Here is a 16,215-nt window from a genome sequence, read left to right as displayed (position 1 = left end):
GAATACAAGTAACAATAAATGTTGTTGAGGATGTGGGGGAAAGGTTCACTCATACATTGCTGGTGGGATTGCAAATTGGTATAACCACTCTGGAGAGCAGTATGAGATTCCTCAGAAAACTTGAAATGGAACCACCATTTGACTCAGTTATCCCACTTCTTGGCATATACCTAAAGAATTTAAAATCAACATGCTATAGTGACATGGCCACATCAATGTTTATAGCATTTCAATTCACAATAGCTAAGCTATGGAATCAGCCTAGGTGCCCTTCAACAGATGACTGGACAAAGAAAATGTGGTATATATATACACAATGGAGTATTACTCAGCCACAAAGAAGAATGAAATTATATCATTTGCTGGTAAATGGATGGAACTAGAAACTATTGTGCTAAGTGAAATAAGTCAATCTCAAAAAACCAAATGTTCTCTCTGATATGCAGATGCTAACATGAAGTAAAGAAGCAGGAAGGGAAGAATAGAAGTTCATTGGATTAGACAAAGGGGATTGAAGGGAGGAATACGCAACCAGTGTAACTCCATGTCATGTACAACTGCTAGAATGGGATCCTAATTAGATCAAGTTATACTCCATGTTTGCAAACTACACTCTACTCTCATGTATATCTAAAACAAACAAACAAAAGAAATCACATGACAAATGCAGAAAAAGTCTTTAATAAAATTCAACATTCCTTCATGATGAAAGCCCTGAATGAATTATATATAGAATTATAATATATTACAACATAATAAAGGTCATGTATATGACAAATCGTAGCCAGAATTGTACCAAATGGGGAAAACCTGAAAGCATTTCCTGTAAGATCAGGAACAAGATAGGGGTATCTACTCAATATAGTCTTTGAAATTTTAGGGAGAGCAGCAAGGCAACAAGCATCTTCAGCCAAAGGATTTCCAACAGGGTTGGGAAAACATACATTTGAGAAAGGACAGCCTCTTCAACAAATGGTGCTGAGAAACCTGGATATTCACAAGGAGAAGATTGAAACTAGGCCTTTGTTAAAAATGACTTCAAATTATACCAGTGACCTTAATATAAGACCTGAAACTCTGAAACTCCTAGAAGAAAACATACAGTAAACACTTGAAGATACTGGCAAAGAATGATTTCCTGAATAGGTCTCCAATAAGCCCAGGAAACATAGGCAGGAATTGAAAAATGGAATCATATCAAATCAAAAAACTTCTTCCCTTCAGAGGAAACAATCAAAAGAGTGAAGGGCCGACCTATAGAATGGGGTAAATCTTTGGCAGTTAATCATCTGACAGAGGATTAATATCCAGAATATATAAATGACTCCTTAATCTTAACAACAAAAATAATTCGATCAAAAAATGAGCAAATGATCTGAGTAGACACTTCTCAAAAAGAGGAAGTAGAAATGATCAGTAAATATATGAAAAAATGCTCGATGTCTTAGCTATCCTGGAAATGCATCTCAAAAACTGCACTTACAGTCCATCTCACTCAGTTAGAATAGCTCTTATCAAAAACAAAACAAAGCAAAAAGACATGTTGATGAGAATGCGGAAAAAAAGAAACTCATGTGCTCTTGGTGGAAATGTAAATTAGTACAGCCACTATGAAAAACAGTATGAAGTCCCTCAAAACGCTTAAAAAAGAAATGCTGTATGATCCAGCTATATAGCTCCTGGGTATATATATTCAAAGAACATGAAGTCAGCGTATAAAAGATTCCCTACATACCCATGTTTATTGTGGCAGTACGCATAATAACCAAGATGTGGAATTAATATAGGTGAATAGGTCTAGATGGGTAAAGAAAATATATATTTACCCCAATGACCTATTATTCATCCATAAAGAAGAATGAAATTCTGCCATTTGTAGAGTAATGAATGGAAATAGAAGACACCATGTTCAGTGAAAGAAGCAAGACACAAAAAGACAACTATCATGTTCTTTTTGAAAGTTTTTTTTTAGTTGTCAATGGATCTTTTATTTTATTTCCTTATATGTGGTGCTGAATCTCAAAACCATTGCCTCACACATGCCAGGCACACGCTCGACCACTGAGCTACAACTCCAGTCCCTCTTCTTTTTTATATGTGGAAACTAAAACAAAACAAGACAAAAGATGACCTGAGTATAGAAGAGGAACTATTAGGGTCTGGAAAGGGGTCCCTGTCTTCAGGGGAAAATATAGCACTTTATTTTTCCCTTTAGACCCCATTACTGGATTCCATTACTTGCCATCCAAAAGACACATCTCTGTTCCCTTCACCGGGGAGATTATTTTCCCACCTTTTTGTACTGTTAGCTAATTTATTGTTCCCCTTTAAAACTTTGTCTCTAATTCATGACTTATGTGAAGTTCTTGACACATTGTAAGTGTCCCTATCTTTCTTCTTCTATTTTATCATTTTAGTGTTAATGATTAGCTAGTACAGGGTAGTAACATGAGTGCGAAGAGATATGATAATTTGTGTTATTTAGAATGACTTCTTTCTGTATTTGAAACAAGTTCTGATCTGAATGGAAAATGACATCTTGTAACCCAACTGCTTTGCACTTTCTTTGAGTCTTACCAAACTAGGCACTGAGGATCCCTCAGAATTCTGGGATCATGGGGTATGGTGAATGTTATATGCAAATGGAGCAGCAATGATAGACACAAGTATTGTGCCTCTTCTCTTTGCTTATGTACATATGCATTAGTCCCACTAGACTTCACTTACAAAAGTTCAAAAGTAATTTTATTAAAAATTTTAAGACAGTGATAGCAGACAATTAAACCAAATGTGGGGCCCATCTAAGTGCAGGGACACGTCACAGGTCACATACTCATGAAGCTGGCTCTGAGACTAGCTAAGCATTTTTTAAAGGAAGAGTAATGATGGAGAGGATTTGTTATGCAAATTTTAAAATAATACTATGTAATCAAGATTTTGGCCTTGTCCACTATTGGTCTGAACTTTTTCCTTGGTTCTGGAAGGTTCTGTTATATCTGATAGGAATGTCTGTGTTGAGGGTGAGAATTAACCACTCTTGTCTTGGGGGTGGGATGGCAATGCCAGAGATACCAACCATGTGATTTAGGGTGGGGGCTTTTGGGTCATGTAGTATCAGTCCATCTAGAGACTGAGTTCAGTCACATTCGAATCAGTCAATCAATCATGCCTACATAAAATGACCCATAAAAACTATGGATGCTGATCTTTTCTGACTGGCAATATTCCATGCATATTCCTGGCATTGATGCCAAGAGAGTAAAATGTCCTGTCCCCATGAAGAGGACAATAAAGTTTTGCTTTTCTGTGGGGGAAGGAAGGTCACTGGGGATTGAACCCAGGGGTGCTTAACCACTGAGACACATCCCTATTCCTTTTTTTTTTTTAATTTTGAGACAAGTTCTGATTAAGTTGCTTAGGGCCTTGCCATGTTGCTGAAGCTGGCTTTGAACTTGCAATCCTCCTGCCTCAGCCTCCTGAGCTGATGAGATTACAGGCTTGAGTCATCATTCTTGGGTTTGAAAGTTTTACATTTGGAACACTTCCAGACACTGCCCTTTGTGTTTCTTCCTTTGACTAAATTTAGTATGTATTCTTTTTGTTTAACTAACTAAAACCATTAGCACAATATCTTTGAGTGAATTTTACTGCACTCCAAAATTAGCACAAATTAAATTCATCTGTAGTGAAATGGCATGAAGATAAATTTCACTTTATCTCATTAGGTCTTTGCCCAATCCAGCACAACTCAGTGACTCTAACATTATGGATAGTGGAGGGATTGTGGGGAGAATGCCCAATGTCCTTGGCCTTTCAGTGGGCTCCCTATGGTACTGCATTACCCCAAACAAAGTGCTGAAAGAATTGTCTTATCCCAGACACCTGGGGAAGCCCAGGAAAATAGGCACTTTACGTGAATGGAATGGTTCTATGAGCCGTGGAGAAGGTGTAGGACTGAGACCTCTCCTCCAGAAGGAAGTAAGGAGCAGAGCGTGGCTCCCACATTCTTGACCTTTCAGTGTGCTTCCCAAGGGACTGGGTTTTGCTCTGTATCACACAGAGTGCCAGAGAAACTGGAGTAGTCCAGATGAATGAGGAAGCTCCAGTTGGCATGGCTTTGCAAGATTGGAGTAATGCAGGTAACTGAGGCTTCTCTCTCAGGAGAGAGGCAACAGGGTGGAGCATGCCCCCAACTTGTCTGATGGAGGATCCAGTTTCTATCTTTCCCCACAGAGTGCTGGTATAATGAATATCATTAAATACCAGGGAGAGCGAGATTTCTGTGGGGGTGTGGGGGGGAGGGGAGACTGAATTCCTAGAACAGCTAGGGACACATGCCCAGAATCTCTAGGTCCATTGACTGGGTGAAGATATTTCCTAGTGAAATCCATTCCATAAAGACTGGGAAACAGGGCTATTTCTTCAGATGTGTAGATACCTGTGCAAAACTCCAAGGAACATAAAGAATGAGGAGAACATGACACAATTAAAAGAACACAATAATCTTTAATTATCAGTCTTAGGGCAAAAGGAAATCTATGAACTACATGGTAAAGAATTACAACTATTTTAAAGAAATTCAGTAAGTTGCAAAACAACAAAAACAACTAAATAAAATCAAGAATATGATAGGTGAACAAAATGAAAATATGAATAAGAGAAATGATAATAAAGAAGAATCAAAAAGAAATTCTGAAACCGAAGCAGACAATAACAACTAAAAAATAACTGAAGGCGTTCAACAGCAGACTTAATCAAGCAGAAGAAAGAGTATGATTCAGATTGTCAAAAGTCAAGGATAAAGAGAATTTTAAAAGCAGCAATAGAATGGTAATCTATTAGAAACAAGGGACCCTCCATAAAGTCATCAGGAGATTTCACAGAAGAAACCTTGCAAGTAAGAGAGATGATCTATTCAAAGTATTGAGAGAAAAAAACCTGCCAGGTAGAAAACTTTACCCAGCAAAACTTCGCTTCAGAAACAGAGGAGACATGAATACCTTCCCAGACAGACAAAAACTGAAGTTCACCACCACTAGACCTGAGATACAAGAAATGCTAAAGGGAATTCTTCAAGTTTTTAAAATGAAAGGACACTAAAGAACAATGTGAAAACATATGAAAGATTTAACTCATTGATTAAGGTACATATGTAGACAAATTCTGAAAACTATAATAATGTAACTGCATTATGTAAATCACTTTCGCTTTAGTATAAAAGTAAAAAAATATTTTAAAAATGACTATAGATACAAAACTTTGTTAATCAATACACGATATAAGATGATGTAAAATGTGATAAAAATGTGTTTGTGAGAGGAGAGGTAAAAATGTAGTTTCTGTATGCAATTAAAGGTTATCAGCTTACAATAGACTGTTATAATTGTAAGATGTTTTATCTGGGCATGGTGACCACAAACAAAATATCTATGCACACACTACACACTATACACACATACACACATACACAGAGAAATCAGAGCATTTCATTATAAAACTCAGCACATCATAGGAAGACAGCAAGCGAAGAAAAAAGACGAAAGAACTATAAGACAGAAAACACCAAAACAGCAATAGTAAGTTCTTACCTATCAATAATTACTTTACGTAAATGGATTAATATCTACAATGAAAAATGATTGGTTGAACAACACAGACATCAACAAAAAATGAGATCCAATTATATGCTGAGTACAAGAGACTCATTTTAGAATAAGAGATATATTTAGGCTAAAAGAGAATGAATGGAAAAAGATATTCCTTTTGAATGGTAATCAGAAGAAAGCAGGAATAGCTATCCTTATATCAGACAAAGTAGACTAAGTAAAATACTGTCACAAGAGACAAAGTCATTATATATTGATAAACGGGACCATTTTTCAGTAAGCTATAACAATTATATTTGCATCCAACATCAGAGCTCCTACACATAGAAAGCAAATGTTGGCATATGTGAAAGAAGAAATAGACTACAATGCAATAATAGTATGTGACTTTGATACCTCATTTTCAATAATATCTAAAATATACAGGCAAAAAAATCAATAAGGAACAGTGGACTTAATCATATAGACCAACAGACCTAATATATATTTTTGTAAATATATATATTTATATATATACTGATATATACTTATATATGTGTATATATATATGTGTATATATATATATATATATATATACAGACCTAAAATATATATACATATATATTTCCACCCAGCAACGGCAGAATACACATTCTCCTCAAGTGTACATGAACCATTTTCTAGAACAGATAACATATTAGGCCACAAAACAAGTCTTAACAAATTTAAGAAGACTGAAATCATACCAAGTGTCTTTTCTAACCACAGTGGAATCAAACTAGGAATCATTAACAGAAGGAAAACTGGAAATTCTTAAATATGTGAATTTCCTTTAATCCTACAAGATTAAATTTAGGAGACAGCGTCTATGGGTTATTTATCTTCATCTTCCATGCCTGTACTGTGTGTTTCCATAACCTTCCCTTCTTGAGGAGGTTCTGGATAGCCAGCACAAACCCTGAACACATTTGTTAGAATGTAAAATATTTGAAGGCAGGAACCGAGATTATCAGTTTTGTGTTCATGGTGCGTCACAAGTACTAGATGCTTGATTCTGTGAATGTTTGCTGAAGAAAAGAAGCATTCTTATTGTTAAATACCACATTCCTATGTAAGAACTTTTAAGTTCAACTTCATCTTATCTTCTCTGAAAAATTCTACCATTATTCCAAACTCAAAATTAATGCCTAAGGGGCCTAGCAGTTTATTTAAACACATTAATCAGGCTCTAGTAAAGAGTGTTGGGCCTGCGGTGAGCTAGTGAGTCCCTCAAAAGACAAATTTTAAAATTTAAAAAAAAATTTTTCAAGTGTGTTAACGGTGGGGCATGGTGCTGCATGCCTGTATTCCAATGACTCAGAGGCTGAGGTGGGAGGATTGCAAGTTCAAGGCCAGCCCCAGCCATGTAGTGAGGCCCTAAGCAACTTAATGAGAACTTGTCTCAAAATTAAAAAAAAAATAAAAAGGGCTGGGGGTGTGGCTCAGTGGTTAAGCAACCCTGGATTTAATCCCTGGTACCAAAAAAAAAAAAAAAAAAAAAAAAAACAGGAGTTGGCAGAGTGGAAACCCCACATGTTGATATAAAATTGACCATATTAAACACTTTGAAGTCTTAAATTTAGTAGAATTGAGTGTGTTCACATTCTTGTACAGCAGATATCCAGAGCCTTTTCATTTTGCAAAACTGAAACTATATGGTTAAACTATTCTGTATTTCCCCTCTCCCATCAGCTCATGGTAATCAGTATTCTACTTCTACTTTCTGTGATACTATTTTAAATACCTCATATGAGTGGAATTAGATGGTCTTTTTCTTATGACTGGCCCAGTGCAGTCATTATAATGTCCTCAAGCTTCATTCATGGTGTAGGATGTGACCGGATTTCCTTCTTTTTAAAGGGTACATAATATTCTGTATACATATATAATACATTTTGGTCATCCATTGATCTGGGGATGAACATTTGGGTCACTTCCATGTCTTGCCTATTGTGAGTATTGTTGCAATGAACACGGTGCATGCAAATGTCTCTTTGAGATTCTGTTTTGAATTCTTTGGGGGAAAAAGTGGTTTTTAAAAACCTTCTGAAAGCCAAATAAAATATAGCTTCTAGCCAGAGTCAAACTGTAAGCTGCCAATTTGCAATCCTTGTTATTTTTTGCATTTTTTTTCTAATGGGGGACAATGGAAAACCAATGATTGACCTGACAAAGAAGGAAAGACTCTGAACTGTGTCTAGTAAGATGAGAAGGAGATGAGAAGTTACCCAAATGAAGATGTCTAAGGGCAGTTTATTCTGGGCAAAATGAGCAGTATTAGGAAGAAACCGTGGGGGAAGATGGGTGCCTAGAGATACCTGAATTTGGGCTGGCAGTGAAAACAGTAACGAGAGGCAGGAGGGTGCTACTGTCTTGGAAGGTAATTACCATCAATGTTACCTGTCTTTGGAATTTGAGGGTATCATCACTCAGATTCCTAGGCTAAAGGACTCTTGGGGTAAGGTGCAGGTGTTAGAGCCAGGCATGGAAGCTCCCAAAGAGCGTAGCGGACAGAACAGCAGACACAAATAACAGAGGCAAGTGACTGTGGATAAAATGATCAGATAGCATTTCACATAGATGGAGGTGGGGAGAAGGGTAACTGGTCTCCAGGGGGCAGTATCTCCGAGGATCATTCATGCACCACGCAGAGTTCTGGTGAACGGAGCTTCAGCTGATCTTTTCTTGCAGAGATGCCCACTCTCCACACAGAACAAAGAGACATCATTGATGGTACCTGTAGGTAGGGAACAGGAGCCATCAGAGAGGGAAAATGGGCTCATCAACGTCTGATGTGTGAGGGTGCAGACCGCAGGGGTGTGTATGGAGTTATCTTGTGGGCATCCCTCACGGGCAACATGGACCTCCCGAACAAAATTTAGTTCAGATGTCAAGACCGATGATGCCACACATTCAGGAGAGGGTATATAGAAATCTTTCATTATGAGACTTTCTGGGTGAGCAGGGTAGGCTCCCAGAGAGTTCTGAAAGTGCCCTCAGAGTGCAGGGAGGGGAGGCTGGTCTGGGGTTTTCTAGTGACTAGGGAGTGGGGCTTGGGTGAGTGCTCCCTCATACTGACCAAGGGTTGCATGGGCTGGATGTCACACCAATGCCAAAGGAGGGAACACCCAGACTTTCTTGTTAGCTAGTTCAGATGTGGGCCACAAAGGGAAGGGGGAGGACAGGACTTGAAATCTGTCAGCCCTCATGCGGCAAATGTGGACCTGACTTTACTACAGAAGACTAGAGCGTATGCGTGAGCCTGAACTTTAACAGAATTAAAAGCATAGGGCTGCCTATTGGACATCCACTTAATTCCTCAGAGGAAGCCAGTAACCAAGGACTTTTGAGGCCACGACTGTACAGCTGCTGTGAAATTTTGGAGTGTTTGTAAGTTTTCTGTGCTTCTCATTTATATTATTTCTGGTCGGTTTCCTGTTTGGATTATCAGAAACATTTTATATAACAAAAAGGACCAGTAATATCGTCAACTGGGGTAGCGTGTGTGCCCGTTTGTGTATGTGTGTGTTTGGGTTTTGGGTACAGCTGAGTGGTACTCAGTAGCTATTCTAACCCCCCCCCTTTTTTTTGGTGTCATCCTGTACTGTAAGAGGCTGGCAAGCTGGTAACCACATTTCCCCAACTCTCCTGGGTGAATATATTATATACACTCTGATTTTAGCCTACAAAGTAGAAGTGAAACAGAAACCACCTTCCTTCCAATTTTTTACTTTTCCTTCTGGCAAACAAGATCTTGGACCATTTCCAAAATCTTGAGGTTTCTCTGAAGTGGTCTGGTATCCAGTCACTGGCTTTATGGGTGTTGGGAGGCAGTTGTGGTGTGGCAGCGGTAGATTCCTGGTCCTGACTTTCTGATTCCAGGATCACGGCTATGCTTGTAGGTTCATGAACTCAACAGAGGCAGGGTTAGCCAACGAATTGTTCACCATGCTGTCTGCTGCACAGCCAGTAGCTCGCCTGGATGGTCAGTTCTGCACTGCTCTGGGACCATTCTTGTAGCCACTACCTAGAGCCAGTTCTCCTTAGGAAATCACTCAGTGCTTAATATAACTACACGGGATTCTATATCCTGCCTTGAACTCTTACTGTGTGTCTTAGTGTGGGGACAATGCAACTGGAGAAATGATACTCGAATCCAAACCATATTTGGAGACTGGGGAATGTAGGGACCCCACAGGTGAGAGTGAATGGTGGCTTCTAAGAAAAATCATTTGGGACCTGAGAAAATCTTCTGGGTCTGAGTGGTGAGGGGAAAAGTCCATGGGGGTTCCCAGAAACTCTCCCTCTCCCTCTGACTACTAATCTTGAGGCTACAAAAGGAAGATAGTCTTATATGAGTTTCTTGAATCAGTTGATAAAGGTGCTCAGTATTTTATTTATTGTCTTGTGTATTCATTTTTTTTTTTTGGCTTGTCAGTTAAAATTTTTTAATTAAAATTTTTATTTTTACAGACTGCATTTTGATTCTTTGTACACAAATGGGGTACAACTTTTCATTTCTATGGTTGTACACAATGTAGATTCATACGATTCATGTAATCATACATATACATAGGGTAATACTGTCTGTTTCATTCTACTATCTTTCTGTCTCCCAACCACTCCCACTCCCACTCCATTTTCCTCTATACCATCCAAAGTTCCTTCATTCTTCTCTCCCCCTCCACTCTCCTCGTTATATATCATCATCCTCTAATCACAGAAAATATTTGGCCTTTGGTTTTTTGGGCTTGGTCTATTTCACTTAGCATGATATTTTCTAACTTTATCCATTTACCAGCAAATGCCATAATTTTATTCTTCTTTATGGCTGAGTAATATTCCATTGTGTATATATACCAGTCTCTTTATCCATTCATCAATTGAAGGCATCTATGTTGGTTCCACAACCTAGCTATTGTGAATTGAACTGCTATGAACATTGATGTGGCTGCATCCCTCTAGTATGATGATTTTAAGTTCTTTGGGTATAAACCAAGGAGTGGGATAACTGGATGAAATGGTGGGTCCATTCCAAGTTTTCTGAGGAATGTCCAAACAGCTTTCCAGAGTGGCCGCACAACTTTGCAACTCTACCAGCAATGTATGAGTGTGCCTTTTTCCCCACATCCATACCAACATTGTTTTGCTTCTAAACTTCTGGAAGCTTATTCTAATTTTTTTTTTAACATTCTTAGTGTAATTATAGAGTACTTGGAAAAATCTCATTTTTGTTTCCTTTCCTTTTTTCTACCACAGGTAAGAAGTAACTTGAGTATGGTCTTCTTTCAAATTCATACAGCTATCCCTGAATTTAGTAGAATGAAAATAAAATTTGCCTAAGGAAAACATAGTGATTATTTTTAAGACTTTAAAAGTTAATTGATGCTTTAATACTGCCTGATACAGTACTAATGAAGAAGCAATTCCTTGATTCAATTGAACAAATACTTCTGGTTATATTAAGCTCCGTGACTTTCCTGGCCCCTGGGGACTTCCTCCACTCCACCTCAGCCACCCACTCTTAAGACACACCTGGGCACCTGGGAGCTTGTCCTTACCTGAAATTGTACCACCTCTGCAGTATTTGTGTCTGACACATTATTTTCTGATAGATGGCGGTGCTAGGAAGGCTATTTCAGTGTGAAAGTAGACATTTTTAGTTGGGAATTTCCTCAACTATTTTAGTTAGATGAGTGGACTCATTTTTATTCACAATCTCTTCCACTTCTTTTACTGTTTTAGAAGTTCTTCATTTAAAAGAACACATCTATATTTTGGGATATAATTTACATATCATACAATTCACCCCTCCCCCCTTTTTTGTGGTACTGGGGATTGAACCCAGGACCTTGGGCATGTGAGGCAAACACACTACCAACTGAGCTACATCCCTAGCCCTAGTTCACCATTTTAAAGAACATGATTCAGTGGTTCTTAGTATGTTCAGAGTGGTGCAACCATCGCCACAGTGAATTTAGAGCCATGGAAAGAAACCTCTTAGCCATCACACTCCATTCCCTCCTGGCCCCCGGCCCCAGAAAAACACAAATCTCTGTCCCTGCGGACCTGCCTGTTCTGGGCGTTTCATGTAATGGAATCATCCATGTGGCCTCTTGTGACTGGCTTCTCCCACATAGCTTGATTTTTATGAGTGTGTAATAACTACACAGGACAGTGAGTTCGGTTGTGGTGTATTTGTACACACATACTACATACTTGCTTCGTTCCATTCCTCAGCCCCTAATCTGCCCTTCCCTCATCCTTCCCCCATCCCCTTTCTCTGCTCTATGGCTCTTTCTTCCATTTTCATGAGATTCCTTTATTCTTCCCTTTTTTCTCTCACTTCCACATATCAGAGAAAGCATATAACCCTTTCCTTTCTTAGTCTGGTTTATTTCACTTAAGATGATGTAAATTACATAATTTCATTCTTCTTTATGACTGAATGAGAGACTCCATTCAGTCATACATAAATGTGTATATATCCCACATTTTCGGTCCATTGCCTGCCTTTCACCTATCCATCACCCACCACCTGAAGTTCACCTCCCAATTGTCCAACAGCAGTCAGCAAACTAACCACAGACCACAAGTGGAGCACCAGCTGCCTGCTGCTGCCTGGAAGTTCACTGTTACAGTACCTGCAGGCTTGATTACATGTGGCTGCCACCATTTTGAGACAACAGCCAGGCCCCATAGGACCCGTGGCCGGACTGACTGAGCCCCGTCTCCAGGACCCCTCAGCCTGACCGATTGCTCCCTGCCTCCAGGGCCCTCACATTGACTGACTACTCCCCACCACCAGGACCCCCAGACCAACTGATTGCATCCCACCTCCAGGATCCCACAACCAGACCAACCACACCCCACCTCCAGGACCCCTGCCCCACCATCTGCACCCCGCTTCCAGGACCTCCAGCTGACCATGCCCACACCCCGAGCTGCAGTTCCCCATTTGCCAACACATTTGGAAGCCAGAGTGGCCATCTTGGATAATCCTGGAAGCTGTAGCTCCCATCTTTAGGTGGGGCAAATCCCATCCTGAGATGCCTGCTGGAGACTTGAAGCTCATTGTCAGGTACCTCTCATGCATCAGGCTACTGAACACTGGGAGGTTTGAATACTGTATGACTGTTATAGTGTAGATTTTCTTTTTTCTCCTTATTAAAAAATTTTAAGTTTTTATTTCTTTACTTTTCTCACTCTCTTTTCCTTTTTTTAACCTGTTCCCTCAGAGTCTCTTTCTCCCTTTTCCCATGCTAACAACCAACTTCTTTTGATTACACTCTCAATCTTTCTATTATCTAGAATTTCTATATATTCTTTTCTTATCCCATTAACAGCTACATCCTACACCCCTCTGCATCCTCTTTGTCCTCCATTAGAAACTGTAGACCTTATGGTAAATCTATTTGTTTTATTGAAGATAATAATTAAGCTCATTTTGTTTATTACGACAATATTGTTAATGTCCTCATAGGGGCTATTTGGTTTTGGGTTGCATATTGTCTTAACTGGGCACTGCTAATATTGATCTCCCCCTTAAAGAAAAGGTTTTGGAAACCTATAGGGGCACTATAAGACTATAGGGGAAAACTGCAATACCCCAGATCAGCACTGCTAGAGGAGAGGATACATGAACCACATGAAAAAACAAAGGACAAAAATGATCCAAACCAATCTAGATTCTATATTAATAGAATCCAGTGACAGTATGGTAGAAGAAATGTCAGAAAAGGACTTCAGATTATACATGATTAAGATGATTCATGAAGCAAAGGATGAGATAAGAGAGCAAATGCAGGCAATGAATGATCATACCAGTAAGCAGTTGATAGAGCAACTGCAGGAAGCAAAAGATCATTTCAACAAAGAGATTGAAATTCTCAAAAAAACAAAACAAAACAAAACAAAAAAACAAACAAACAAAAAAAAAAACCAAAAAACCAAAAACAAACGGAAATCCTTGAAATGAAGAAACAATAAACCGAATAAAAAACTCAATGGAAAGCATCACCAAAAGATTAGACCACTTGGAAGACAGAACCTCAGACAATGAAGACAAAATATTTAATCTTGAAAATGAAGTTGCCCAAACAGAGAAGATGGTAAGAAATCATGAACAGAATCTATAAGAACTATGGGACACCATGAAAAGACCAAATTTAAGAATTATCAGAATTGAGGAAGGCACAGAGATACAAACCAAAGGAATGAACAACCTATTCAATGAAATAATATCAGAAAATTTCCCAAGCCTGAAGAATGAAATGGAAAAATCAAATATAAGAGGCTTATAGAACACCAAATGCACAAAATCACAACAGATCCACACCAAGGCACATTATAATGAAAATGCCTAACATACAAAATAAAGATAGGATTTTGAAGGCTGCAAGAGAAAAGCATCAGATTACATATAGGGGGAAACCAATACAGATATCAGCAGATTTCTCAGTGCAGACTCTAAAAGCTAGAAGGGCCTGGAACAACATATTTCAAGCTCTGAAAGAACATGGTTGCCATCCAAGAATCCTATATCCAGCAAAATTAACCTTCAGATTTGAAGATGAAATAAAATCCTTCCATGATAAACAAAAGTTAAAAGAATTTACAAATAAAAAGCCTGCGCTCCAGAATATTCTCAACAAAATATTCCATGAAGAGGAAATGAAAAACAACAATGAAGGTCAGCAAAGGGAGGAACTACCTTAAAGAAAAATCCATTTAAAGGAGAAAACAAGCCAAGTTAAAGACCAAAAGTAAGTCCAAATGACTGGGAATACAAATCATATCTTAATGATAACTCTGAACGTTAATGGCCTAAACTCATCAATCAAAAGACATAGACTGGCAGAATGGATTAAAAAGAAAGATCCAACAATATGCTGCTTTCGAGAGACTCATCTCATAGAAAAACACATCCACAGACTAAAGGTGAAAGGATGGGAAAAAAACCTACTATGCACATGGACTCAGTAAAAAAGCAGGGGTTTCCATCCTTATTTCAGATAAAGTGGACTTTGAGCCAAAGTTAGTCAGAAGGATAAAGAAGAACATTTCATACTGCTTAAGGGAACCATAAGACATAATGATCGTAAATATTTATGCCCCAAACAATGGTGCTTCCATGTACATCAAACAAATCCTTCTCAACTCCGGGAATCAAATAGACCACAACACAATAATTCTGGGTGACTTTAACACACTGTTGTCACCACTAAACAAAAACTAAACAAAGAAACCACATTTTCTTTATCCATTCATCTGTTGATGGACATCTAGGCTGTTTCCATAATTTGGCTATTGTGAATAATAGCATGTTTTTAAGGTTCATACACATTGCAACATGTATCAGTTACTCGTTCCTTTTTATGGTTAAATAATATTCCAGCATATGAATATTCCAAATTTTATTGATCTGTTCTTCATTCATACATGCTTTACTTGTATCTACCTTTTGACTATTATGAATAATGCTACTACAAATATTCACATACAAAGTTTTGTTGGGGGGCACATGTTTCATTTTCCTTGGGTAGTATATCTAAGAGTAGAAGAGCTGGGTCATATGGTAATGCTATATTTAAATCATTTGAGGAACTGTCAGACTGTTTTCCAAAATAGTCATGCTATTTTATATTTCTGCTACCAGGGTCTAAGGGTTCCTATTTCTTTATGTTCTTGCTAATACTGGTTTACATGTGACTTTTTAAATTATCGCCATCATGATGGATGTGAAATTGCATCTCATTATGGTTTTGATTTGCATTTCTCTGATGGACAATTATGTTGAGTATTTTTTCATGCACATATCAGTCACTCATATGTCTTTGAAGTAACAATGTCTTTTCAGATCCTTTGCCCATTTGGAAATTGGTTTTCTTTTTATTGCTGAGTTGTAAGAGTTCCTTACATATTCTAGATCCAACTCATTTGCCAGATAAATGATATGCAAAAATTTTCTCCCATTCCATGAATTGCCTTTTTATTTTCATATCTTCTTGAAGCACAACAGTTTTTTTCTTTTAGTTCTATATCTACTTATTTATTTTTTTTTATTTGTTGATCATACTTTTGTTGTCATATTGAAAAAAACATTGCCTAATCCAAAGTCCATATATTTATATCTGTGTTTTCTTCTAAGACCTTTATAGTTTTAGACTTAGGTCTTTGATCCTATTTGAGTTGAGTTTTGAATGTAGTATGAGGTAAGGTCCAACTTCATTTTTTTTTTCAGATTTTATCAGTACCACTTTTTCCATTGAATTGTGTTGGTTCCCTTGTTGAAAATCGGTTGACTCTAAATGTGATGGTTTATTTCTAGATTCTCAATTTTATTCCACTGATCTATCTGTCTAACCTCATACCACTACCACAGTGGTTTTGTTTGTTTGGTTATTCTTTTTTTGTTTGGGGCATAACTAAAATACATTTTGACATATCATAAAAACATGAAGTATAACTTCCCAGTTTTTGTGGTTATACATGATTGTGGAATTACACTGGTTGTGTATTAATGTAAGAACATAGGAAAATTATGTTCAATTTGTTCTATTATCTTTCTTATTCTCATCCCCCCTCCCTT

This window comes from Sciurus carolinensis, chromosome 8 (genome assembly GCF_902686445.1).
Source record: "Sciurus carolinensis chromosome 8, mSciCar1.2, whole genome shotgun sequence".
NCBI classification, from domain to species: Eukaryota; Metazoa; Chordata; class Mammalia; order Rodentia; family Sciuridae; genus Sciurus; species Sciurus carolinensis.
Note: the sequence above shows the minus strand (reverse complement) of the source record.